The 27,955-nt window shown below is 44.0% G+C and overlaps 1 long non-coding RNA gene across 1 annotated transcript; it reads right to left on the bottom strand.

Moving 5' to 3' along the window:
• Nucleotides 1-21,100: 21,100 nt before the first annotated feature.
• Nucleotides 21,101-22,136, bottom strand: LOC123049338 (uncharacterized). The gene is made up of 4 exons (XR_006423560.1): nucleotides 22,005-22,136; nucleotides 21,850-21,912; nucleotides 21,642-21,754; nucleotides 21,101-21,120 (listed from the first exon to the last, which is right to left on the bottom strand). It is a non-coding gene; the product is annotated as an uncharacterized lncRNA (long non-coding RNA).
• Between the last annotated feature and the right edge of the window lie 5,819 nt (nucleotides 22,137-27,955).

The raw sequence follows: 27,955 nt of genomic DNA, 5'->3' as shown, positions 1-27,955 counted from the left end.
ATGATGGAGACTCGACAGACTTACAGTCAACTCGAAATATCGTTTAATTATCTTTCTAAAAGAGGATTTGGCTGGTCTCACCTCGATGTCGGAGGGGGCGGTGACGGGGACGACGGCGGGGATGATGGAGGGGCCGGGGGCTCCTAGATTTCTGCGAAAACAAAAACCCTATAAGCTATCAACTAATCATAGTGCTCTCCAATTTTAGCATTCAAAGTAGGATCCGAGTAGTTTTCCACTTTGAGCATTCAATAAGCAAAATCAAATCACAAAATAAAGTAGTATTCAAATTAGGATGCATTCAATTATAAGCAAAATTTCAATTTACAGTAAATTTCAAATCACAAAATAAAGTAGTATTCAAATTAGGATGCGCTTATAGAGAAAATTAAACCTAAATTCACAGTAAATTTCAATTTACTGTGAATTTAGGTGAAATTCCCTGTATAAGGGCATCTATTTTCACTTTAAAAGAAGCTCAACAAGGCATAGAGGGACGGGCTTATAAACTGATGTGAGCGCCCTTCGGTTGACGAGGTGGGACTAAACACTGGCCGCAACTAGGACCAGCCCTTTAGTCCCGGTTTGTGGTATGAACCGGGACTAAAGGGTGGTGGGCCAGGAGCGTGGTCCATTGGTCCCAGTTTGCCCCACCAACCGGAACCAAAGGGTCCGGACGAACCGGGACCAATGCCCCCACGAGGCCCGGCAGGCCCCTGGCCGCACGAACCGGGACCAATGCTCACATTAGTCCCGGTTCGTGACTGAACCGGGGCTAATGTGAAAACTGCCCTGTGACCTAAGCCCTGTTTTCTACTAGTGGATGTTGCACCGAAGTTTCCGATGCCGCCCTCAATCTTTCTCCGTTGACATGTGTCTTTGGTCCATATGTGCATGTGCTAGATGTTCCTAGTACATGTCATATGCGATTTACTATGTCAGTAATCTTGTGACGATGCTAATCAGGATTAAACGAAAACTGCCTAATTTCCTAACAGTTTTCACAGGTAAAAGCCAGAGTGTAATACGCCCGACAAAGTCTCCCAGGGACAACCTCATGTTAGATTTATTTGAACCAATTCCTTCATTCGGGGGCCTATTACACTGTTTCCCACAGGTTTCAAATTATACTAAAAACATCGTCCTCTTTTTCCTAGACTAGAATGTTACCTCCTGAGCAGACAATGTGTACATTGTTGAACATATTTGCAGATGCATGCTGCTACGTTTCGAGACAAATATCTGGAGGCTGTGAGTTTACTTTTGACGGCATTGCTAGCTGGATCGAATACACCACAAGTATATTACATCATGGTGATGTTCTTTTGTCTCCTGGGTCGGCGGTGAATGATTCTGCACATCACACGCAGGACCTGGGCATAGCCTCCTCTTTATAGTACACAAAAGGGGAAGCATTACTGCGAAATTGTCAAGCGGATTGGAGAGAGAGGGAGAAAATACCGGCTTTTGCATCCACTACGTACAGGTCTCTAGCTACTAGTCGGATTTTGACCTTCATTTTGCCGAGATAATTATTTGATTCATGCATGCTTCACTCGAAGTGTTCAGATATCGGCAGATTGAATTCAGAATCTGGAGATTTCGTGAGCCATAATGAGATCATTCTTGGGCAGCTCTCTCTCATCTTTCTCTCTATTTTACTAGTAACTGTCACCTACTGCATGGATGTGGGTGAGATGATGGCAGCCGATGGCCCTGTCGCGTTCGAAAACATTAAAAGTGGGTCGTGCTATATATACGTACAAACTAATAATGAAAGCAGGTTAAACTCGCTTTTTAGTAGAGATATCTGCACGAAAGTTCCAACGGACGATTCATTTGCCTGCACATGCTGCCTACCTTTGCGTTTGTTAATTCGACCAGGGATGATAACCTAACTACCAAAGTGATATTAAAACCCTAAGCCTCTCCAAGCTTTCGTGAAAGCGCTCGCTTTGGTCAGGTTGGGTAGGCTCCGGATCTCGAGGCGGCCTGGCCTGGTCCCTCGCGGACGGCCGTCGGATGGTCGTCGCGCGTCTCTGGCAGGGCTCGTACGTGCATGATGGGTGAGGCCGAAGGACCAAAGCTAGCCATCGCACGGGGGAAAAGCGCGCACCATATCGAGATCGTGGGAGCCTAGCTTGCACTGTACTACCGTGGCACCTTGTATGCACTGCACTGCATTGCATGCACTCGTCTCGTTCTCGTCTCTCTTTATCTGCATGCAGGCCATGGCCGTGCAAGCCCAGGTTAGTTAGTTAGATCCCGCGCGGGGTAAGCTGGCCAGCGTGCTGCGTGCGTATCTCCCGCGCTGATCTGCTGCCATTTCTTTTTAGGTGTGCGCTTGATCGTCTCGTCCTTGCTTGGTTCGGTACTTGGCATGCATGCAGGCACATGACCGCGTGCGTACTTTGTGAAGCTTGCTTATATGCCTATTTATTTTTCAACCTTCCCTTGACTCCACATTACCACATTTTTTTTGACAAAGGATAGACTTCATTGACTCAAAATGAAGTATCAAAAGGTTAGAGCATCTACAGCCGGGCGCCCAGAACCCGCCCCAAAGGTCCGGGCGGACGGTCTGGTGAGTGACCGGTAAAAAAACCGACCTAGACGGACGCCACAAACGGGCCTCAAACTCCCGGCTGACCGGTACACCTCATATCCAACCCAAATCTAGGACGGATATTGGGAGACCCGGGCACGACCTGGTGCGTCCACCACGTAGGACTGACGATCGGGTCCCACACGAAAACACTCCGAGACGGCGAGACCCGGCAGTCCAAAGCTCGTCTCCTCCGTCGGACCAATGGCACCGCGTGGCGCCGCTTTGGCGGGCTGCGTAGTGCCCTAGCCCGGCTATTTAAGCCGGCCGCCGGCACCGAAACCCTACCCGTACACATAGAGCTCCGCCGTCGCCGCCACTGTCCAATCGCCGCCCGCCGCCACTAGTAGCCATACCCCCACACCGCTGGGTAACGAGCTACCTATATCTGATGCCAGAGCGCCGGTTCAGCTCCTTGAGGAGATACGGGCAAAACACAAAGCCCGGATCGCCGCGAGGCTACCTCAGGACGATGTGGATCCGGAGCAGGACTTGGAGGTGGACGGGGAGGCGGGCAATGACGACGAGGTTGAGCAGGAGGAGGATGTGGGGGACGCTGGTGACGCAGATCTGCATGCGGAGCAGCAGGCGATCCTCGATTCACTCCGTCCGGAATCCGAGGCGGAGGCCAAACGCTGTCGTCGGCAGGAGGCGGAGACGGAGCATGCTGCGGAAGTCAACGAGATGCTCATGTATATGCTGGAGCCGGAGCCGTCCTAAGCGCCCATCTAACCGGCGCCAAGCACCGCTATAGTGGACATCTCCGACGACGAATCGTAGTTAGCTAGCGTGTGCTTAATTAGTATGTTGGATTTCTTTTGCATAGTTTGTATGGATCTAGAGGATGAAATATGAGAAACTCGGATGCATATCATCAAGTATGAGGCGTGACCGGTCACTATCCGTGGACACGTCCGGTTGCGCCCATGAGCGTTTGAGGGGTCAGATTTGCCAAGTACGGCTATAGATGCTCTTACAAAGACAATGAACACACACCCAGCTTCAGTATAGATATGATGCATACAGCGAACACAACGCACACACATAAAAAATCTGACAAATAGCGAAGTCCACATAACTGAAAATTGCTAGTCTTAGTCTGCACATGACAATGTTGATCAGTGTTTACCCATCCAGGTTAAGAAAGGTCAAGCTAGGGTTCGAGTCTTTGGCTCCTGCGATTGTGTCCTACATATGGGATTACATTTCGACATATGTAACTGTGCATGCCTTCTGATTAGGGATGAAAATGGAGTGAAAAATTTCTGCTTTTCCGAAGGAAAAGTGAAAATGGAGAGATATGAAAACAAAAACGAAAATTTATAAAACTAAAACGGAATTGAATTTTTTATGCGGAAACGGAAACAAAAACGGAATGGTGTTTTCCGGTGGAACAAACCTGGAAACATAACTTGCCGTTTCTATGAATATAGAATTTCCGTTTTTACTATAGGCTTATGGCTGCTTTGTAGCCCAACCACCAAAGAACACAGAAGGACACAGTGAGTAGAATGAGCAGAATGGATCATTTGAGGCCCAACTTCTAGTACCACACAGGTACTCAACTTGACCCTATACGCAATTGTCCAGTACTATTACAATGCTATGCTAAGTTGCTAACATAATCATATTAATTTGTAGCCATGTTAAAAAATCATTAAATTTGTTTATTTTTTGTGTGTATTTCTCTACGGTTCAAGGGGGTTTTAAGTTCCGGTCAAAACCCACTTTCGTTTTCATGTCCGCTCTGTATTCGCTCTGTGTTTGTTTCCATATTTATTTCCAGGATTTCTGTATTTGTTTCTGCTTCTGCAAAGAAAATATGAAAACAAATGTGGTAGCACCTAGTTTCGTCCGTTTCCGCTCCGTTTTCATCCTTACTTTTGATCCTGGCAGTTTACAAGCTAGCCGGGCCTATTTCATAGCCTGCTGCTCGAGTACTGGAGCTACCTCGTACTACACTGGCCAGGTGATATGATCAGTTGATACACTTATGTGGACAAATTTTTGCCTATGACCTTAGCCTAGCTCGGAGCTCATGGACTTGCTCGAAATAAGCAACACTTTACAAATGAAACACTAGCCACATCCATACAAGTTATTCAAGTGCAAGTGAAGTACCAAAGCTATCATCATCCATACAAGTTATTCAAGTGCTCATGAACTTATGTGGCCGGTTCGTATAGGATGGCATCCTTATTTTGCATGAGATTGTACATGGCCTCAGGGTGAGAAATACTAAAGCCATCATTCTCAAACTTGATTTCGAGAAGGCCTACGATTCTTTCAATTGGGAGTGTCTCCGTCAAGTGCTCCTAGCCAAAGGTTTTGATGGCACCTATGTCCATCGTTTAATGCAGTTAGTAACTGGTGGGCCTATGTCCGTCATGTGTCAGTTAATGGCAACATTAGTAATTACTTTGCCATTATTAGGGGCCTGCGGCAAGAAGATCTGATTCCCCCCTGCTTTTCAATTTTGTTGCTCACACTCTTTCTTGTATCCTCTCTTGGGCTGTAGCGGCCGACCATATTAGCCTTGTTGTTTCCCACCTCATTCCGTAGAGGATCACCCATCTCCAATACGCTGATGATACAATTATTATGGTGGAGCTCAACGATCATTGCATTGCTCACCTCAAGTTCTCACTTCTCTGTTGTGAGGCTCTAGCGGGGCTCAAAATTAACCTTTTTGAGTGAGGTTATTGTTACGGGTGTCTCTAAGGAGGAGGCTATGAGAGTGTCGCAACTCCTTAATTGCAGTTTGGGCTGTTTCCCCTTCAAGTAGCTTGGACTTCCCATTGCTCCGTTTCGGTTGTGTGCCAAGGAATTTGCTCCTTTGGTGACAAAGGTTGGTAATCGTGTGATGCTGTGGTGTGGAAGATATAATACCAGTACGGGCAAGGTATGCCTCATCAATTTCTACCTCTCTTCCCTTCCTATGTTTACCATGGGCTTCTACCGTCTGTCAGAAGGGACACATGAGGGTTTTGACAAGCATGGAGGTGTTTTTTTATTGGAATGTCATGGATAATAGGCGCAAATATAGGCTAGTTAAATGGAGTATAATGTGTAGGACCAAAAACCTTGGGGGGGGGGTTGGGCATCTTGGATACTTCTGTGATGAAAAAGTGCCTCATTCTCAAGTGGTGGTGAAAGATTATGACTTTGGGGCCCAAATCTGTCTGGTTTTCGCTTCTCAAATCGAAATATTTTCTTCTTGGTAGCCTACTTTTTGCTTCCGCCTCTGGTGGCTCCTAGTTCTGGAGGGATCTGGTTAAAGTTCGTGATGTGTTTAGGGAGCATGTTATGTTTGTGGTGGGCAACGGTGGCTCCACGCGCTTCTGGTTGGACTGGTGGTGTGGTGACTCTACTTTAGTTGTCTCTTTCCCTCTCTTATTTTCTTACAGTCTTGCTCTGGAGATCTCAATTTCGGAGCTCTCCCTAATAATTGGGACCTCAGTTTCAGAAGATCCATGTCTCTTGCAGAGTTCGGCGACTGGCATCGTCTTGCTGCCTTGTTCCCGCTGCTCTCGGGGGAGGAAGAAAATTCTGTAGTTTGGCCTCACTCTGTGTCTAGGAGGTTTTTTGTCAAGTATATGTACTCTAGACTCATTTTGGGCACCCCCTACTTCTAAGTTCAATCCAATATGGTCGGCCAAAATTCCCCCCCAAAATCCATATTTTCATGTGGCAGGCCACCAGGGGGCGGTTGCATGCGGCGGATCAAATTCGTAAGCAGAATGGGCCTGGTTGAGATCACTGGGTTCGATGCTCGAGGATTCCAACCATGTCTTCTTTGGTTGTGTTCTGGCCAAATTGGCTTGGTGCTATATTAGGTCCTTGATGGGTGTTTCTTGGGCTCCTGATTCTTTTGTTGAGATCCGCCTACTTTCTTCTGGGCAAAACGAATGACATTTCTGGGTGGGGTCCGTAGCGCTATGTTGGGTTCTACGGACTACTGGAAACAAATTCACCATTGAACATGTTGTTCCTAACAAGCCCGCTGATTGTCTCTTTAAAATGTGTATCTTCTTGCAGTAGTAGAAATTATTGACTAAGGTTGCCGATCGGGACACATTGGAGGTGCTGATTTCTAAGGTCCGTGTGTCTGTTGCATCCTTGTCTACACAAGATCCCGCTGTCCAGACATAACCGATGCGCCCTTTTTTAACGAGTAGGCTGTTGGCCTGCGCGCATTTTATTTTGTGTCTCTGTTGGCCCGCGTGCCCTGAACATGATTGACCTGATTGCTCGTGGTTATTGGACCATGTTACTTTGGTTTCATGGTTTGGTTCGTGTGTTGCTTGTGTGTCTATTTGTACTCTGCCTGGTGGCTTTATTTATAAACTTAGGTGTATGCCTTTTCTCTAAAAGTGCAAGAGAAAATAATTAAGAGGTTCGTTGGGGCAACAAAACAAGACATGCCTAAAAGCGAAAAGCAAAGCGATACACGACTCGTTAGAGACAAGGAGTCAACTTCTAGGAGGACGAAGCGAGTGATGAACCACAAATATAGGGGTTCAAACATAGTCCTCTCGATAAGTAAGAGTGTCGAACCCAACGAGGAGCAGAAGGAAATGGCAAGCAGTTTTCAACAAGGTATTCTCTGGAAGTACTAAAAGTAGCGGTAACAAATAGTTTTGTAGCAACGTAATTCATAACAAGTAGCAAGTAGCAAGAGTAACAAAGGTGCAGCAAGGTGGCCCAATCCTTTTTATAGCAAAGGAGAAGCCGGAAGTACTTCTTATGGTGAGCAAAGCGTTCTCGAGGACACAAGGGAATTCTCATCAAGTAACGTTCATCATGTTTAGTTGATTCCGTTCACTACTTTGATAATTTGATATGTGGGTGGACAGGTGCTAGGGTGTTGTTCTTACTTGAGCAAGCAACCCTCTTATGATTACCCTCTCTCGGAAGCATCCCCAACTACGAAAGAAGAATTAAGATAAATCTAACCTTAGCATTAAACATATGGATCCAAATCATCCCCTTACGAAATAACACATAAACTAGGGTTTAAGCTTCTATGACTCTTGCAACCCATCATCTACTTATTATGCCCCAATGCCTTCTCCTAGGACCAAGTATGATGAAGTGTAATGTAGTCGACATTGACATGACACCACTAGAGGAAGAACAACATACATATCATCAAAATATTGAACGAATACCAACTTCACATGATTACTTATAACAAGACTTCTTCCAAGTCCTCAAGAACAAAAGTAACTACTCACAAACCATATTCATGTTCAAGATCAAAGGTGTTGAATATGCTTAAGGATCTGAACATATAATCTTCCACCAAATAAACCAACTAGCATCAACTACAAGATGTAATCAACACTACTAGCAACCCACAGGTACCAATCTGAGGTTTTGGGACAAAGATTGAATACAAGAGATGAACTAGGGTTTGAGATGAGATGGTGTTGGTGAAGATGTTGATGAAGAATGGTCATCCCATGATGAGAGGATCATTGGTGATGTCGATGGCTTTGATTTCCCCCTCCCAGAGGAAAGTTTCCCTGGCGGAATCGCTCCCCCGGAGAGAAAAAGTGCTCCTGCCCAGGTTCTACATCGAGATGGGGGCACTTTGTCCCGAAAGTCTTCTCTTTATTTTTTCTAGGAAAAATGGTATCATATAGGAGAAGGAGGGCCATGGAGGCCTGCTAGTGTTCCCACAAGCCTGGGTGGCGCACCTGAGCTTGTGGCTCACTTGTGGGGCCCCTCCTGGTGATTCTTCTTTCAGTATTTTTTATTAATTCCAAAAAATTTCTCCATAAATTTTCAGGTAATTTGGAACTCTGGAGAGTATGTATCTCTGTTGTAGCCTTTTCAGGTTCACAATTCCAGCTGCCGGCAATTTCCTTGCAAAATATTGTAAATTAAGCGAGAAAAGACATTAGAGTAACATCATAAAGTGAAATAATCACCCAAAACATAATAAATATCAGTAGGAAAACATGATAGAAAATGTACATATCAACTCATGCTTAGACCTCGCTTCTCCTTAAGCGAATACCGAACTCGATAATCATGACCACATGCATATATATAGAGAGGTGTCGATAAAACAAAATACCAACATGATAGCAGCAATATATTGTCATAAGCTTCTCATGACCAAGTAACAATTCATCCACAATACCGAAGTATGAACCATAAACCTTCTTGAAAATTAAAAAATTATGTTCTCAGTCATTGAAACAATTTCAGTTCATCATATTTTCAGAAAGAGTCTATGTAAGTGCTTTTGTATACCAAGTTCCACATACTTAACTATCATATAGTCTTCTATGAGTGCTGACACTCACGGTCATATTTTTAGAACAAAAGTTTCAATCAGACACATAGGAAGATAGGGGTTTATTGTGTTCACCTCCCAACTTATTTACCTCAAGGGTAATGTCAACAATAAAAACTCATGATTACCTAGGTATATGTCTCTGGATCTTTCCCCACCACATGATGCTTGCCACGTGGAGAATAATTAAGGATGGAATAGGGATGAACATTATTGAGTCTTGCATGAAAGTAAAAACTGAAAAGTAAAAGATAGGCCCTTTGAAGAGGGAAACAGAGGTTGTCATGTGCTTTTTATTTTTGTATGTGCAAGCTCTTAATGGAAAGGAACTCCACTTTATATTGCCCCTTGTGATAGCAACGTTTCATATGTAGTCCGTCATTTTTATTTCTTTACCATCACAACTTTGTATGAAGCTTATTTTCTGTTACAATAAAAGATCATACATATTTAGGACCAATTTTTATTGCTTTTTGCACCGATGAAAACTACTTGAAGGATCTTATTCAATCCATAGATAGATATGGTGGACTCTCATGACAAGAAACTAGGTTCAAGGGTTTTGTATGCACAAGTAGTATTTCTACTTAGTACGAAATTTTGGCTAGCAAAAGATTATGAGCAAGCACCACATGTTGGAGGATCCATGACAATATAACTTCTATGTGAATATAAGCAAACATAACTCATTATGTGGTCTTCCTTGTCCAACGTCAACTAATTGATCAAGCAGAGAATATTTGATGGGGCCTCACAATCATAAAAGATGTCCAAGGTAGTATATTTATATGTAAGACATCTCTTCCTTTATTACTTTTTCATGAATTGCATCAATGACGAATACTATGTTTGTCACTCTTCAACAAATTTTATCAATTATACTTATGTTATGTGAAGTCATTACCCCCCATTGGATTAGCGTATGATATTTGTATTCTTTTTATTGCTAGGATTGGAACAAGAAAGTAAAGTACCATAACTCAAACTAATCTTTATTATATAACTCTCACACTCGATTACACAGATAGATAAATTACGAAACAAGCACTCAAAACTAATTCATACTAAAACTTTATTCTTCCAAATCATGAAATAACTAAGGATTGAACTAAGATAGATAATGATGATAAAAGTGATGGTGATACGATACTGGGCACCTCCCCCAAGCTTGGGAAAAGCTAAGGGTGGTGCCCATACTCATCTACTCAAGTTTCTTTATTCGGTGTTGATGGTGAGGAGGTGGTAGGCTTGGTCTCCAAAATATTAAGCAAGATATCCTTCAAGCTCTGAATCTCCCAAAGCAAGATTTGAATCATGTTATAATTCTTTTGGACCTCCACCATAATATGTTTGTTCTCTGGCCACCACGAGCCTTTTCCTACATCACTGTCACTTGGACGAGAGATGTCCTAATTGGAAGGTATGTGCATACGGGGGTGTTTTCAACCCCATAATTGTGAATGAAATTATGAAAATTGTTCTCATGTAACCTCTTAGGGGCCTTCTAGGGGCATGTCCTTCTTGTACCTCTTGAATTCCCTGGCTCATCGTTGTCCTCATGGCTTGATGGGGATTTGGAATAGTGGAGATGCCAGCTAGAGTGCCCCTCTCAGAGGCCGGAGGGTGGACCTCTATCGAATCTCCCACTTCCTCCTCCATGGTGAATTCCTCGGTCTCCTCGTTTTGTAGTTCCATCTGTAACAACCAAGTGTCGTCCCTCACATTGTTGGAGGAAGAAGCAGACATGATGTTTGACCTGGAAGATCTGACAGAAAATAGCCCGAAAGAAGAACACAGGAGAACTTGCGATACGGAGGTCAAAACAGCAAAATGTATATATAAAGATTTTTTCCCGTGTAGGACAAGTAGCCGGGGAGAAAATGGAGTCGGGGACGAGGGCCCCACAAGCCTGGGTGGCGCTCCCAGGGGGTGGGCAAGCCACCTGAGCTTGTGCCCCCCTCATGCACTTCCTGGCTATCTCTTATTTTCCTAATTTTTTAAATATTCCAAAATGGAGAAAAAACATTTTTACAGAATTTTTTGAGTCGGTTTACATACCGTATCACATACCTATTCCTTTTTCAGGATTCTGGAGCGTTCCGGAAGGTTTCCCTTATGTGTTCCTCCAGTGTAATTGTTCGAATAATGTTGGTTTCAAGGTTAATGGATGTACTGAAATATAATGCTTAATTCTTTACCCATTAATTAACCACCTTCGGATTTTTTCCTTCGTCATTATTGATCTTGATAGCTCCGAAACGATAAACTTCTTCAAGGTTGTATGGTCCTTGCCAATTGGAGAGAAGTTTTCCTACAAAGAATTTGAAACGAGAGTTGTACAATATAACTTGATCTCCAACATTAAATTCCCATTTTTGAATTCTTTATCATGCCATCTTTTAACTTTTTCTTTAAGCAACTTGTCATTCTAATAAGCTTGTGTTCTCCACTCATCTAGAGAACTAATGTCAAATAAACTTTTCCCACCATCAAGTTTGAAATCATAATTAAGCTCTTTTATTGCCCAATAAGCTTTATGCTCTAGTTCAAGAGCTAAATGACATGCTTTTCCATAGACCATTTTATAAGGGGACATACCCATTGGATTTTTATAAGCAGTTCTGTATGCCCATAATGCATCATCAAGTTTCTTAGACCAATTCTCTCTGGATCTATTAATGGACTTTTGCAAAATTAGCTTTCTTTCTCTATTGCTCAATTCAAAACTTTACCACTAGACTGAGAATGATAAGGCGATGCAGTTCTAAGGTTGACATCATATTTAGCTAGAAGTTTATAGAATGGACCATGAATAAAATGTGAACCACCGTCAGTCATTAAATATCTAGGAACTCCAAACCTCGAAAAGATAACTTCCTTTAGCATTTTAATAGATGTGTTGTGAGCAGCACTACTAGTTGGAATAAATTCTACCCACTTAGTAACATAATCAATAGCAACTAAAATATGAGTGTATCCATTGGAGGAATGAGAAGGTCCCATATAATCAAAACCTCATACATCAAATGGTTCATTAACAAGTGAATAGTTCATAGGCATTTCTTGACGTCTACCAATATTACGAATTCTTTGACATTCATCACAAGAAAGTACAAACTTGCATGCATCCTTGAAGGGAGTAGGCCAATAAAAACCAGATTGCAACACCTTACGTGCAGTTCTGTCTCCCGCATGATACCCTCCGTAAGCTTCAGAATGACACTTCCTTAGGATTTTTTCCTACTCATGCTTAGGTACACAATGTCTAATAACACCATCTACTCCTCCTTTATACAAATGTGGGTCATCCCAAAAGTAATGTCTTAAATCAAGGAAGAATTTTTTATTTTGTTGGTATGCGTAACTAGGTGGTATACATTTAGCAACGATAAAATTAGCATAGTCTGCATACCAAGGATTGTTGCGAGATGTAGAAGAATTTACAATAGCTAATTTCTCATCACGGAAACTATCATCAATAGACACTGGGTCATCAAGAACATTTTCCATCCTAGACAAATTATCTGCTACAGGATTCTCAGCTTCTTTTATATCAACAATATGCAGATCAAACTCTTGTAATAAAAGCACTCACTTAATCAATATTGGTTCAGCATCTTTCTTTTCCATAAGATATTTTATAGGAGCATGATCAGTGTGAATAGTAACTCTAGAATCAACAATATAAGGTCTGAATTTATCACATGCAAACACAACTGCTAGAAACTCTTTCTTAGTATTAGCATAATTTCTTTGAGCGCTATCTAAGGTCTTACTAGTATAATGAATAACATTTAGTTTCTTATCATCTCTTTGACCTAAAACAGCACCGATGGCATAATCACTCACATCACACATGGTTTCAAAGGGCAAATTCCAATCAGGTGGTTGAACAATGGGTGCAGAAATTAAGGATTTCTTAAGTATTTCAAAGGCTTCTACACAATCATCATCAAAAACAAATGGAACATATTTTTGTAGGAGATTAGTTAGAGGCCTAAAAATTTTAGAATTTTTTTAATGAACCTTCTATAAAAACCAGCATGACCTAGGAAGCTTCTTATACCTTTAATATCTGTAGGACATGGCATTTTCTCAATCGCAACAATTTTAGCTTTATCTACTTCAATACCTCTTTCAGAAATCTTATGACCAAGGACCATACCTTCATTTATCATAAAGTGACACTCCTCCCAGTTCAAGATGAGGTTGGTCTCTTCACATCTCTGCAAAACTCGGTCAAGGTTGCTTAAGCAATCATCAATAGAAGTTCCATAAGTAGAGAAATCATCTATGAATACCTCAACAATTTTCTCATAGAAATCAGAGAATATAGCAGTCATGCATCTTTGAAAAGTAGTGGGTGCATTACATAAACCAAAAGGTATGCGTCTATAAGCATAAGTTCTGAAAGGACAGGTAAAAGTAGTTATCTCTTGATCTTCTTGTGATACATGTATTTGAGAAAACCAGAATAGCCAGCAAGAAAGCAAAAGTGTGTGTGCTTAGACAATCTTTTTAACATTTGATCAATGAATGGCAAAGGATAATGGTCCTCTCTAGTAGTTTTATTTAATTTTCTGAAATCAATTACCATCCTATAACTGGTTACAATTCTTTGAGGGATAACTTCATTTTATCATTAGGAACAACAGTAATGCCTCCTTTCTTTGGAACACAATGAACATGACTTGCCCATCTACTATATATCAGCTATAGGATAAATAATACCTGCTTCCAGAAGCTTTAATATTTCCGTTCTTACTACATCCTTTATTTTGGGATTTAAGCGGCGTTGATGATCGACAACTGGTTTTGCGTCGGGCTCCATATTAATATTGTGTTGACATAAAGGGACTGATGTCGTTAAGATCAGAAAGAATATATCCAAATGTTAGCATGATACTTTCTAAAGTTTTGAGCAGCATATTTTCTTCATGCATTGAAAAGTTAGCATTTATAATATAGGATATATTTTCTTCTCATCAAGATACGCATATCTCAATGTATCGCGATGTTTTTTCAGCTCAAACACGGGATCACTCTTAGGTGGGAGAGGATCTCCCAAAGTGTCAAAGAAAAGTTATGCTTAAGGATAGGTGCTTGTTTAAAGAATATCTCATCTATTTCATTTCTTTTATTCATATGCATATCATTTTCATGGTCTAGCAGATATTGTTCTAAAGGATCAGTAGGAGGCACAACAATAGAAGCAAGACCAATGATCTCATCTTCACTAGGCAATTCTTTGTCATGAGGTTGCCCACTAAACATGGAGAAATTAAATCCATGAGATACATCACCAAGTTTAACTCTAACCTTTTCTTTAGAACAATCTATTTTGGCATTAACAGTATTCAAGAAAGGTCTACCAAATATAGTGGGACATATATTATGTTGTTGTGATCCAAGAACTAGAAAAATCAGTAGGGTATTTGATCTTACCACACAAGACTTCAATGTCTCTGACAATCCCAAGTGGTGAAATAGTATCTCTATTTGCAAGCTTAATAGTAACATAAATATTTTCAATCTCAACAAATGCAATATCATTCATAACTTCTTGATATAAAGAAAACAGAATATCACTTATACTAGCACCCATATTACATAAACCATGATAGCAATGATCTCCAATCTTAACAGAAACAACAGGCATGCCAACAACATGCTTATTCTTATCTAGCATATCTTTTTCATTTCTAATAGGTTTAGCAATTCTAGCAGCTTCAGAACAAAAGTAAATAACATGCCACTCAATATTATCAACCAATAGATCTTTAGTCATTGCAATATTAGCTTCCACTTTAATTTGTTCAGGGGTTTGGGTGTTATAATATTAGCCTTATGAACCACAGTTGTGGCCTTAGCATGTTCCTTAAACCTAACAGGAAAAGTTTTCTTAATATAAGTGGTAGGCACAACTAGATCAACATTATAAATAATTGTTTCAGTTTTAGCAATAGTAGGTTCCTTACAAAGTTCATCAATATGTGGATGAAATTTAAACCACTTATCCTTAGGGAGATCAACATGAGCAGCAAAAGATTCACAGAAAGTAGCCACTATCTCAAAGTCAAGTCCATATTTGGTGTTAAACTCAAGAATAACATTTGTTTCGATAAAAGATTTAACACAAGAATATTCAAGATTTATACCTGACTCATTACCTTTGTCGACTTACCAATATTGGTGTCCATATTTGGTGTTTACCACTTCTCCTTAGGGAGATCAACATGAGCGGCAATAGATAGTTTTGTAGCAAGGTAATTCATAATAAGTAGCAAATAGCAAGAGTAACAAAGGTGCAGAAAGGTTTCCTAATCCTTTTTATAGGAAAGTACAGGCCAAAATTACTTCTTATGGTGAGAAAAGCTTTCTTGAGGACACATGGGAATTCTCATCAAGTCACGTTCATCATGTTTAGTTGATTCACGTTCTAGGTGGAGTGCTGCTAGGGTGTTATCCTTACTTGAAAAAACAACCCTCTGATGATTACCCCCCTCTCGCAAGCATCCGCAACTACGAAAGATTAACAAAGATAAATCGAAGCATGACATGAAACATATGGATCAAAATCAGCCACTTACGGAATAACACATAAACTAGGGTTTATGCTTCTGTCACTCTCGCAACCCATCATCTACTTATTGCTCCCCAATGCCTTCCCTTAGGCCCAAGTATGGTGAAGTGTCATGTAGTCGACGTTCACATGACACCACTAAAGGAAGAACAACATACACATCATAAAAATATTGAAGGGATACAAGCAAGGATGGGCGCATGAAAGAGTGCTTAATCAACTGGAAGGATTACTATAACGGGGATCCCACCCAATGATCACATGAAAGTAGAGGGCGGCCATGCATGTACTTGGCTTTTATGAGATGAAGCTACCCCCTCATCCCTAAGGATCTGCCACACCCACTTTAGCATAAGTGGAACATTCATGCAAAAAGATACCAGAATACCCAAAATCCTTGTCTTTGAGGAAGCAGAGATCAGCCCACTTCACCATATGGTACTTTAACACCCATCCGACCCATGTCAGAATAAGCTTGAAAAATCTTTGTCAAAAGCTTCATGCGCCACCTCTGGGAGAATATACAAACCCATCATATACACGGGGAGGATAGAAGTCAATGTTCATTGATCATTATCTTCCTCCCCTTAGAGGTAAACCTTACGCGCCATGGCTCGGCCTTAAAATTGACCCGGTCAGCTAGCGGGTCAAAGTCCTAGATCTGGATCCTGGTGTCACTGACCGGTATACCTAGATAGGTAATCTAGAATGGTGAAAACTTGCAATTGAGGTTGTCTGCAATCAGTTGCTGCTCCTCGAGTGAGTAACCCATGCAAACCAATTGAAGCTAATCTTGAATCCAGACATGGCATCAAAGCAGATGATAATAAGGAACTTAAGGATGATAATATCAAGTTATGAACCGTGCACCATGATCATGGTGTCATCCAGATACGAGATATGGGTAATACCTCCACTAGGCATAATATGACCGAACACACCTACGATGTAGGCGACTATCTTGGCCCTATCAGCCAGGGTATCAACCGCAAGGTTCAAGACAAGGGGGCAGAGGAGGTACTGTCACCTCGCCCCACGAGAAGACCTAAAATAGGGACCAACTTCACTAATGATGATATCTCCATTACTAATAGAGACGATCTACATCATCCAACAATTCTAGGGATCATTGAACCCACTCCGCTCGAAGTCCTGGCGGAGGAAAGACTAGTCCAAACGGTTCGGAGTCTTTTGGAAATCTAGGTTAAGGAACATGCCCCTCTCGCATTGAAACTAATCCTCACAAATTATTTAATGCCGCACTAGAATTCCATCATAAATATACCACCCTTTAAGGGAGGTGAATTGGTAGGGGTGCATGAGCCACTCTGCCACTGGGGTGAACCAAGCCATGCACACCTTAGCAAAAGTCCGTTGAGAATGTTGATCATAGTGATCGGCCTAAAATGGCAAATACCAGTGCCCCCACTAACTTGTGGATCAAGGTAACTATGACAACATTAAAGAAAGACATGTATAGAGTTCCAACATTGAATTCCTGGAACATAGGCATAATCACAACCTTAAGATGACTCCAATGTCCTGCAAGAGCACAAGTTGTTTTAGCACTTTCGTGATAAGTGAAGTGTCTAACCCACATGGAGGGAAGAGGAAGGCACTACTAATACCGCAACTACGTTGTCACTTACGCAATTCCGTACGCACCTGAACCAGAGTTTGGAAATACTCTACCCTATCGTTTGCTAGGGAAACAATAAAAAGGGTTTTACTAAACTACGAATGGATAGGTAAAAATAGGAGTAAACTACTAGATTAAATGGATGTAGAGTTTATTAGCAGAGTGTTCTCTAGAGTTCCGGAGTCATCACTACTAGTATGATCTGGACAACATATGCATAGCATAGTTCGCCAAGAAGCTTCTCCTCGCAAAACGTATGTAGCACTAGCGCTGACGACATAACGCTAGTCCACCTTCATGTCGAAGTTGAAGTCACACCCTCCTCATTGATGCAACCGCCAACAATTTGCCTCCTGGACTATCTTCTCAAAACGCCATCAGGGACGATTGCCTCTCACTCTGTTTCGTTGGGTCGTAGATCGATGAGCGGGTCCATCATCCGGAGCCAGCCATGAACTGCCCGCCGGCATTTTCGTTGGTTGCACAGGCTCGACGGGTCCTAGAGGCAGAAGAGCCTCTCCGACAGTAAACTAGTGCCCGTGTAAGGGTACATGGTCACATTCGATTTACCTTTTGGTAGCTCGAGCTCAAACGACATGGTCATGCCACATCTCATGGTCATGGTGACACGACAGTTGTTGCTACCTACGGCATTCCTGGATGCAAAGAAGGCGGTTGTCTTGGCTTCTAGGCGGCACTTGCGAATGACATGACGGCTCCATCGAACTCACTTCGCCAAAGCCAGCCATTGAGATATCGTCGACGTCACCGTACTGGGGAAGGAAGTCAAATAGATATATGATTAGCACGATGATTGCAGCCGGAAGAGTGAATAGGATGCCCTTTGCATGATTTAGTAGAAAAACTAGTGCCATTATAATCAGGATTTTGATTCACGTATCGTGCGAAGGCGCAGAACCAAGTGTTATCTTCACAAGTTCAAAACAAGGAAAAGGAACACAAAGAGCACACCTGTCGCGTTCACGTCAAACGCCACTCCATGCGCACCAGCTTGGCATTTCATTGGCATGTGGAACGCATGTCAGCAATCCCACAAATGGGCCAAACTAGTCTGCCCCGCTGTCACATTTCTAATCAGGATTTGTATCGATCAATTGCGCGAAGGAAAACCCCCGCCCTTCTTTTAAACACAGTACTAAAATCAAAGCCACTCACCCTCACATACCAAATGTTACGATTTACAAGTTCAAAATGAAAAGGTGGTACACTTACATCATCCCTGTCGCGCTTGCAACGCACCCTCACATAGTCGGTCCGGCACACCGCACAACCAAGGGAACGCGCCTCGGCTTGCCTTTTTCACAGACATGTTGAACCGCATGTGATCAAACCGGGCATGAGCCAAACTTGTCCATCCAACCGCGGACACCTAATTGTCATTGATATATTTATGAGGCCTCTATATTTATTAAATATGTTTTACACAGCAAAAGATCCTTTAAAACAACAACATAAAGAAAAAATATCACTGCTCATGGAACGATCCGGCTTCGTCGTCTTTTGCTGCCGACATGAACCAACCAGAGCTGCCGACGTGTGTCTCCGAGGCATGGTTGTCCTTGGCTTCCAGCTGCTCCTTCATGCGAAGCATGCAGACGCTCTACACGCATGCGAGCACCGCCTGGTTCATGCCCATGACATTCGGTTTAGCCTACAGGAGGGCCTCAATGGCAGTGGCTTCCGCGCGCTCCGCGTCGAGTTGAGACTTCGCTAATCGGTTCACGTCCATGACGGTTTCCCCTATAGGAGGGCCTCGATGGTAGCGGCATCCACGTGCTCCGCGTCGAGTTGAGCCTCTGCCACCCAGTTCACATTGATGGTGTCCGATTCCGCTTGCAGGAGGGCCTTGATGGTAGTGGCATCCATGCGCTCTATGTCGAGTTGAGCCTCCGCCACTCGGTGATCCTTTAGGATCCCTAGGTTGAACCGCTAGTCCTACTGCACCACGGGGGACCTAGACGCCGATATTAAATTGAAATCCATCGCATCCTCCGTTGCAGGGGACTTCTGCATCGCGACCTCCGCCATAACCATTGGATCGCCTTCCTCCTCCTTGGAGCTTGGCTCTAGAGGAATCGGGGGTTAGCCCGCTGCAAAGTGAGCTTGGGAACGGAGGTATGTGGCTCCAACCGGTGCCACGATTTCTCCACGGCACTCCGGCGTCAACATCTTGTAGTACATGATCTTGTTACGCACCATGGCTATCTAGAGAATTAGGGGACGATTCATGTAGGGTAGGGGACCGAAAGGAGGGAGAATAGGCTGGGAGGTGTGGTTTTGGGGTAGTGGTGATCGGTGATACGTCTCCAACATATCTATAATTTTTTATTGTTCCATGCTATTATATTATTTGTTGGATGTTTTATATGCATTATTATGCTATTTTAAATTATTTTTGGGACTAACTTATTAACCTAGAGCCAAGTGCCAGTTTCTGTTTTTTCCTTGTTTTTGAGTTTCGCAGAAAAGGAATATCAAACGGATTCCAAATGGAATAAAACTTTACGATGATTTTTCTTGGACGAAAAGACACCCAGAGGACTTGGAGTCCAAGCCAGAAGACCCACGAGGCGGCGGCAAGGGTGGAGAGCGCGCCCTAGGGGGGCGCACCCCCTGCCTTGTGGCCCCCTCGGGAGTCCCCTGAACTACTTCTTCGTCCTATATATTCACATATATTCCAAAACCCTCAGAGCAATCCACAAAAATACTTTTCTGCCGCCGCAATCTTCTGCTCCCATGAGATCCTATCTTGGGGCCTTTTCCGGCATCCTGCCGGACGGGGATTCGATCATGGAGGGCATCTACATCAACCCTATTGCCCTTTCGATGAAGCATGAGTAGTTTACCTCAGACCTACGGGTCCATGGCTAGTAGCTAGATGTCTTCTTCTCTCTCTTTGATTCTCAACACGATGTTCTCCTCGATGTTCTTGGAGATCTATCCAATGTAATCTTCTTTTGCAGTGTGTTTGTCGAGATCCGGTGAATTGTGGATTTATGATCAGATTATCTATGAATATTATTTGAATCTTCTCTGAATTCTTATATGCATTATTCGATATCTTTGTATTTCTCTTTGAAATATCGGTTTGGTTTGGCCAACTAGATTAGTCACTACTGGAATCAGGCACTTTGCCATCCGCCACGGCAGATGGCAAAGGCACGGATGGCGGATGGCAAAGGGCTTTGCCATCTGCCAGCAGATGGCAAAGTTCTGGCTGAATAAACTCTGGTAAAGGCTTCTTTGCCGTCTGCTGGCAGATGGCAAAGAGCCTGTAGCCTTTGCCATCAGCTGGCCAATGGAAAAGCCTGAGGAACGGGGTTAGCCACGTTAGGAGGCTAACGGCGTGCTTTGCCATCAGCCAGCTGATGGCAAAGGCTGCAGGCTCTTTGCCATCCGCCAGCTAATGGCAATGGGTGCAGGCTCTTTGCCATCCGCCAGCTGATGGCAATGGGTGCAGGCTCTTTGCCATCGGCCAGCTGATGGCAAAGGCTGCAGGCCCTTTGCCATCCGCCAGCTGATGGCAAAGGATGCAGGCTCTTTGCCATCTGCTGGCGGATGGCAAAGAGAACAAATAGGCCAGATGAGCGCTACACAGGTTGCTGCCACGTGGCCTCTTTGCCATCTGCCAGCGGATGGCAAAGCTCTTTGCCATCAGCCAGCAGATGGCAAAGTGCCTATATTGCCTCATTTAATTTTGTTTTTTCTTATATCAATTCATTTTCACAGAAAATCAAACATAGATATATATATGACCAATATAGCATATTCAACACATATTACCAATAGTCATGAACGCAAATATATCCAACACATGTTACCAATAGTAGCAAGTTTCATCCATACATATACATAGTTTCATCAATATTACACAGTTTCATCATAGGTAGCAAGTTTCACAAAGTCAAAACAAAAACTAAAGACAAGCACTCCATCAACCCAAGCTTCCGTGATCTGAAGCAAATCTACAAAATGGGAAAGAAGAAAGTTAGAAGAAGAAGACTAGAAGAAGAAGATTATTATGATGCAACTAAAATGTGAAGATTATTATGATGCAACTTATATCTGTAAAATAGGTCATTTTGGAGCTAAGTATGGTTATTATGTCATTTTTGAGCTAGCTAAGCATACTAAGTCATTTTGGTGTAAAAAATGCTAAGTAAGGTCATTTTGGAACTAATAAGTTTATTATGTCATTTTGGAGCTAGCTAAGCATATGAAGTCATTTCGGAACTAAAATATGTCATTTCGTAAGCATATTATGTCATTCTAGAGCTAGCTAAGCATATTAAGTCATTTGGAGGAAAAAATGCTAAGTATAGGTCATTTTAGAGCTATCCTAGGTTAAATAGGTCAATTTTGAGCTAGCTAAGCATATTAAGTCATTTTGGAGGAAAAAAATGCTAAGTATAGGTCATTTTAGAGCTATCCTAGGTTAAATAGGTCATTTTGGAGCTAATTAAGCAAAGCACTAGGCAAAACTTACCATCAACCCGTAGGTGAAGGATCGGGGTTCTTGCTCGCGGTAGTGGCAGACGGAGGAGGATCGGGGTTCTTGCTCGCGCCAATGGCAGACGTCGATGCTTGTCGGGAGTTATGCTGCACCAAATTAAAGATCATTTGCAATGTCTCGTTAGCATGATGCAACTCAATTGTGAAGACTAATAAGTAATGTCCATTCAAATGAAACTCACCGTGTCCGCCGGAGCAATGACTGGCATCGGCGGAGGGGTCTGACCGTTCTTCTCGCACATGGACTGCACATTTGGTTTTGACGAGTCAGTCATATTAGTTACTAATGAAAGGAACATTGCGTGCATGATTTAGCTAATATGCAGAAGAAACTTACCGCGAAGAGCTCGTATATGGCCCGGTTAGCCAAGTCGTTCCGGTTCCTCTCCTCCTCCAAAAGCCTAGCCGTCCTCTCCTCAATCTCCCTCTCCCTCTCCGCCGCCTGCCTCCTTACCTCCGCCAGAAGCTCCTGGGTCTTTGCTCTCTCTTCCTCAATAGCAGCCTGCAACACCACTCCTCTTTAGCATTGTAATCATCGACGGCCGCACACATAATGTAATGGAGGAAAGGTATCTGATTCTGTATAACTAACCTTGATTTCGAGATCCATTGGCCGTGGACGAGGCCTTATCTCAGGATCGGAGCTCGTCTGGCGCCTCTTGATCTGCGGGAGAGTGCTAGTACAACGTATCAGTCCATCCCCAATGGCTAACAAGCCATGGGTCCTCCCGCCACCAGATATCATCACCAGCTCTGGATCAATAGGCTGGCTTGGGTTAAAGTCCGGCCCTTTCCTCGCCTTCCCCTTGTCTCTGTACCTCACGAGCTTGTTGTGGGAGGCGCGGTTGGTGAAGTTCTTTGGATCATCGAGATCAGACTCAGAGAATGCCTTGGCCTTCTTATACGGGGCACTATGGGCCATGGCATAGAGGTCGAACAACTCTGGAACATACGTCTTGTTGTGCCGCGCCTAAAGGAGAGGAACAAAGTATTAGTTAAGGGCTCAAGCTAGCATGAAGACTGAATTTGCATGAATCATGAAGCAAACCACATACCCAGTTATCCCCATACTGATATAGGTTGACGCTGCCTTGATGGCGTGGCACACTACTCATTTTTCCACGCCGATCCTTTGCATTGTTGTGGGTGGATAGCCATTGGGGAGAGCACCACTCATCCACCAACGCCTCCCAACAATCCAGGCTATCCGCACACCATCTCGGGGGCGCCTAAGTTAAGTAAGAGAAATTTGAGCGCTACGCCTACGAATCAAATCAAGAAAACTAAATACAAGGCCTTAAGAATAGGTAATTACCTTCATGTACTTCTTACTCAGATACTTTGTGCGGCACTTCTACTTGGACATCCTAATACCAATCGAGGCGAAGTAGTCTCGAGTAGCCTGCGTCCGAGCCCCGTTCCGCCAGTTGTGAAGTAGCCGCCTGCACTCGGCTTCGATAACCCGAGCCGCGGCCTCCTCCTGTCCCTCAGCACACCTGTACAAGGTCTGCAATCAAACAAGAAAACACGGATTAGTACAATCACTAGGGTTGCCAATCGAACAAGAAAACACAACGTAGACGAGAGAGGAAAAATTACCCAAAATGTCTGGATCACAACGTCGGCCACCGTGTGGCACTCGACACCGCCGATCCTCTCCCCCGGCGGGGCCGGGGCAGCCAAGTAGTGCTCCCAGGTCATTCCTAGCTCTGGAACCTGGCCCTCACCGGGCAACGTGACCCACCCCGGGAAGCTCTGGCGACAAATCACACCCAGGGCTGTGTTGGGCCTGCGGACACCACGACCGTGTTTCCAAGACCTGTAGTATGATAAGACTAACGCATTAGATATTCGAAGAAACGTGAAGGCAAAAGGTTAAAAAAGAGTAAATGCACTTACTTCTCCCCATCAGGCGTAATCAACCACCTCTAGTCAGGGGTCGCCGGGGTGGGCGGGAGCTTTGTACCGCCACGCTGGTAGACATTGCCCCCCTCAACCAGCTCACTCCTATAGCTATCAGAACTATAGCCACCCTCGTCACCATCAGCATGGCCACTCGACTCCGGCCAGTCCCCCAATCGGTTCGGCTGTGACGTAGCCTGATCCAGAGTCTCGTGGGGCGAAGGCTCGTCGGCCCGAGGCTCGTGGACCGGGGTCCGAGATGGGTCCACCTCAGGCGGCTCCATCTCAGACGGAGCAGTCCTATGGTCAGGTGAATCAGCTGAGGGTGGCGGCGAGGAAGGTGTAGTGGCAGCCTTCCTACCTCTCCCGCCGCCACGTCCACCTCTACTAGCCTTCTCCTTCTTCTTCCCCCCCCCGACCTCTCCCGGCCAAAGAAGAAGCGACCGCCGGTGGTGTCTGCATACTGAGATCTAGCGCTCTCCGGAGGGTCTGGGGTGGAATGGAACTACCCCTCCCACCACGCACCGAGGAAGGAGCCCCAGAGCGCTCTCGACCCGCGCCCACCATCTGTCAACACCTGCAATGACAAAGAGTAAACGAAATTAGTACAACATAAAAAAAGAATACCTGACATGAATAATAATATGTATATAATTTAAGTGTATCATCATCATGAACATAAAAAATGGAATACCTAACATGAACTATAATATTAATCTTCATCATCTACATATCCTTCGAGGTCAATAAATGCATCATCATCATCACTATCAGTAATGACGTGCTCATCATCATCATCAATAAATGCATCAACATGTGGAAGGCCTCCTTTACGTAATCGGTCAAGCATTGACAGGTCATCCGCAGCAGTAACCTCTTCTTGTTCCGGCTCTTCATGTTCCGGCTCTTCTTGTTCCGGCTCATGCTCGGATTCACTGTCGCTGTCTACTTCAATGTTCTGGGGTGAAGTAGAGCAGATCTTGAAACGTTTTTTGGAAAGACGTGTTTCTTGGAAGAACTCTCCTTCATATGTGTCTGGGTTAATGTGAGGTTCATAATCCTCTTCATTGGGGGAGGTGGTCTAACATGTGGCGGCACTTCATAAACGACATCCCAACCATTGAGATTTGGATCACTTTGGCAGGCCCACGGTAGATAGAAAACTTGGGTTGCCTGTTGAGCCGTAATATAGACATCGGGAACATCCAAATGGGTGCTTTGTTTGATTTCGACTAGCCCTAGATGTTCATGAGTCCTTCTAGTCTCCTTTGGCTGGAACCAATAACATTTGAAGACTACGACGTTCGGTGGGTTTGCACCATAGAATAGAAGTTCATAAATTGCTTCAACTCTTCCATAATACTCGGTATCTCCTTCGCCGATAGCAGAGACACAACAATTTGTAGACTTTCGGTCGGCCATAGATAGCTCTTTACCATAGTATGAAAGCGATACCCGTTGATGTCGTATTTGTCAAATGAACGGACCTTATAGTCAAAACCATTAGCGACTTGTCTCAATTCGGCGTCCATAGACTCTGAACTAGCCTACAAGTTTAATACAAAATGATTGTTGCATTAGCCGGAAAATAGACGAAGAAATGAAATGGTCTAATGGAAATTACCGTTTGTTTGAACCAAGAGATGAAACCGGGATAGCCGCGTCCATGCATTGCCAGAAGCTCATACTCTTCGACAGAATCCTTTTGGATCACCGCTCCATACGAGAATTTGGTGACGTATCGACTGTATCAAATATCCGGGAATAAGAGCAGTTCAAAGGAATTAAAGGTTGCGAAACAATGTACCAAGAACTTACTCGATGTACGGCCGCACTTCTGTTAGATTGTTCAAGATATACAACGTAATGGTCCGCCATTCGTCGACATCCAACAATAAGGGAGTATAAGCACCGGCTGGTGCAAGCTTCCCTTTGAATAGGCTGAGGTTGGATCCACCCTTTTTAGGGTCGCCAGCATTGTACCGAGGCTTCGGATTATGCAAATGATGATTTTTGGCTTCGTAGTGTGCTGTCACGAAGTTTGTCGCCTCCTCAGTAATGAATGCCTCGGCCATCGATGCTTCAATTCGACATTTATTTTTACATTTTGCTCGAAGTGTCTTCTGCATCCTCTCAGTTGCGTAGCACCAACGATTCTGCACGCCCCCCCCCCCAATCGTGCCTCGGTCGGGAGATGCAAAATCAAATGCTGCATTGGATTAAAGAAGCCCGGTGGAAAGATCTTCTCTAACTTGCAGATCAACTCCGGCGCCAACTCTTCCAGTTCTTCTAGCAAGCCAGGCGATAGTTCTTTCGCACAAAGAACACGGAAGAAATAGCTCAGCTCTGCCAATACTAGCCATTCATCCTCAGGGATAAAGCCACGCAACATCACCGGCATTACCCGCTCAAGCCATATGTGCCAATCATGACTCTTGAGACCAAATATTTTCAATTTTTCAAGGCTCGCTCCCCTCTTTAGATTCGCTGCATACCCATCGGGGAACATCAACTCCTTTTTCACCCAGAGGATAATTTCTCTCATATCTGGCCTTCCAAGATTGAACCATGCCTTTGGCTTCGCCCAGTTCTTCTTTCCTTTCGGTTGTCGGATGTTTTGTAGCGGTCTATCACATAGAGCCTCCTGATCGACTCTAGCCTTAGGATTATCCTTTGTTTTCCCCTCTATGCCGAACAATGTACCAAAGAGGGCCTCGCCGACATTCTTTTCAGTGTGCATCACGTCGATGTTGTGTGGGCAAAGGAGGTCTTTGAAGTAAGGCAGATCCCACAAGCATGTCTTGTGAGTCCAGGCGTGTTCCGAATTATACCCCTTGAAATACCCTGGACGCTCTGGATCCGGCTCGAGAGCGTTTAACTGATCTAGGGTCTGTTGGCCTGTCAACGCAGGTGGTGCAGAGTTTTTGACAACTCTACCTTTGATGAAGTTCTTCTTGTCTTTTCTGAACTTATGACGAGGATCCAGGAACTGTCTATGCATGTCGAAGCAAGAAAACTTGCCACCCGCCTGCAACCGACGAAACTCAAGAGCTGCCTTGCATGTGGGGCACGGGAACCTACCATGCACACACCAGCCAACGAATAGCGCATACGCCGGCAAGTCATGCATCGAGTACATGTACCACACACGCATTAGGAAGTTTTTTTTGTAGCGGCGTCGTATGTCTTGATCCCATTATCCCAAGCTTCTTGCAATTCATCCTTAAGCGGCTGCATGTACACATTCATACTCTTCCCCGGATAGTTGGGCCCCGGAATTATCAACGTTAGGAAAATGTTCTTTCTTTGCATAATCTGTCCGGGAGGGAGATTGAGTGGAATGACAAATACAGGCCAACAGCTGTATTGGGCTGCCATCATACCAAACACGTTGAACCCATCCGTGCTTACGGCGATTCGAGGATGCCTTGGATCTGCCGCTTTAGCATGATGTATTGCATCGAAGCGCTTCCACGCAAAACCGTCTGATGTGTGTACCAACATCGGCTCCCCATCTGCATCCAGTTCGGTTCTTTTGCCCAATTTGTGCCATGTCATCTGTCTGGCCGTCTCTTCGACCATGAAAAGACGTTGAAGTCTTGGTATGATTGGCATATACCGAAGAACATTAACTGGAATTTTTGTCTGACTCTTCTCACCCATACCGTTGTCTACCACAACATACCTGGAAGACTGGCAAACGGGACAATACTTCAAGTCCGCATACTCAAGCCTAAATAAGGCACATCCTTTCTCACAGGCATCTATCTTCTCATAGGGCATCTTAAGTACACGGAGGATTTTGTCCGACTGGTACAGGTTTGCAGGCATTACATGGCCTTTGGGTAGAAAGCGTCCAAATAGTGTCATCATCGCGTCGTAGCATTCTCTGCCCAAGTTGAATTGAGCCTTTAGAGCCATTACTTGTGCGATGGCATCCAGCTGACAAAGCTCGGTGTGCTCGTGGAGAGGACGTTTTGAAGACTCCAACATATCATTGAAGGCCTTTGCAGATTCCTCCATCTCATCATCCGAATCCCGAGCATCATCAAAGTCTTCCACCATGTCTTCCATCCCGGTACCATGCTCGTCGGTGCGACGACGGCCCTCCTCAGCTCTGGCACGTTGGGCAGACTCACCATGAAATGTTCAGACAGTATAATTAGGCGTAAAACCCCACTTCTGCAGGTGTTTGATCATTTCAAACTCTGACCTCTTATGATAGTTGTCGCACTCGACACAGGGGCACCAGGTTTGTCTCTGTCCATTTGCAAATGCGACTCTCACAAACCCCTTGGTTTTTGTTATCCATTCATGGGCCATGTCTTTCTGACTAGTGTGACCGGTGTACATCCACGCACGATCACTCATCTTGCCTAGCTACTG

The sequence above is a fragment of the Triticum aestivum genome, chromosome 2D (assembly GCF_018294505.1).
Source record: "Triticum aestivum cultivar Chinese Spring chromosome 2D, IWGSC CS RefSeq v2.1, whole genome shotgun sequence".
In the NCBI taxonomy this organism is placed as follows: domain Eukaryota; kingdom Viridiplantae; phylum Streptophyta; class Magnoliopsida; order Poales; family Poaceae; genus Triticum; species Triticum aestivum.
This window is presented reverse-complemented; position numbering and strand designations above follow the sequence as displayed.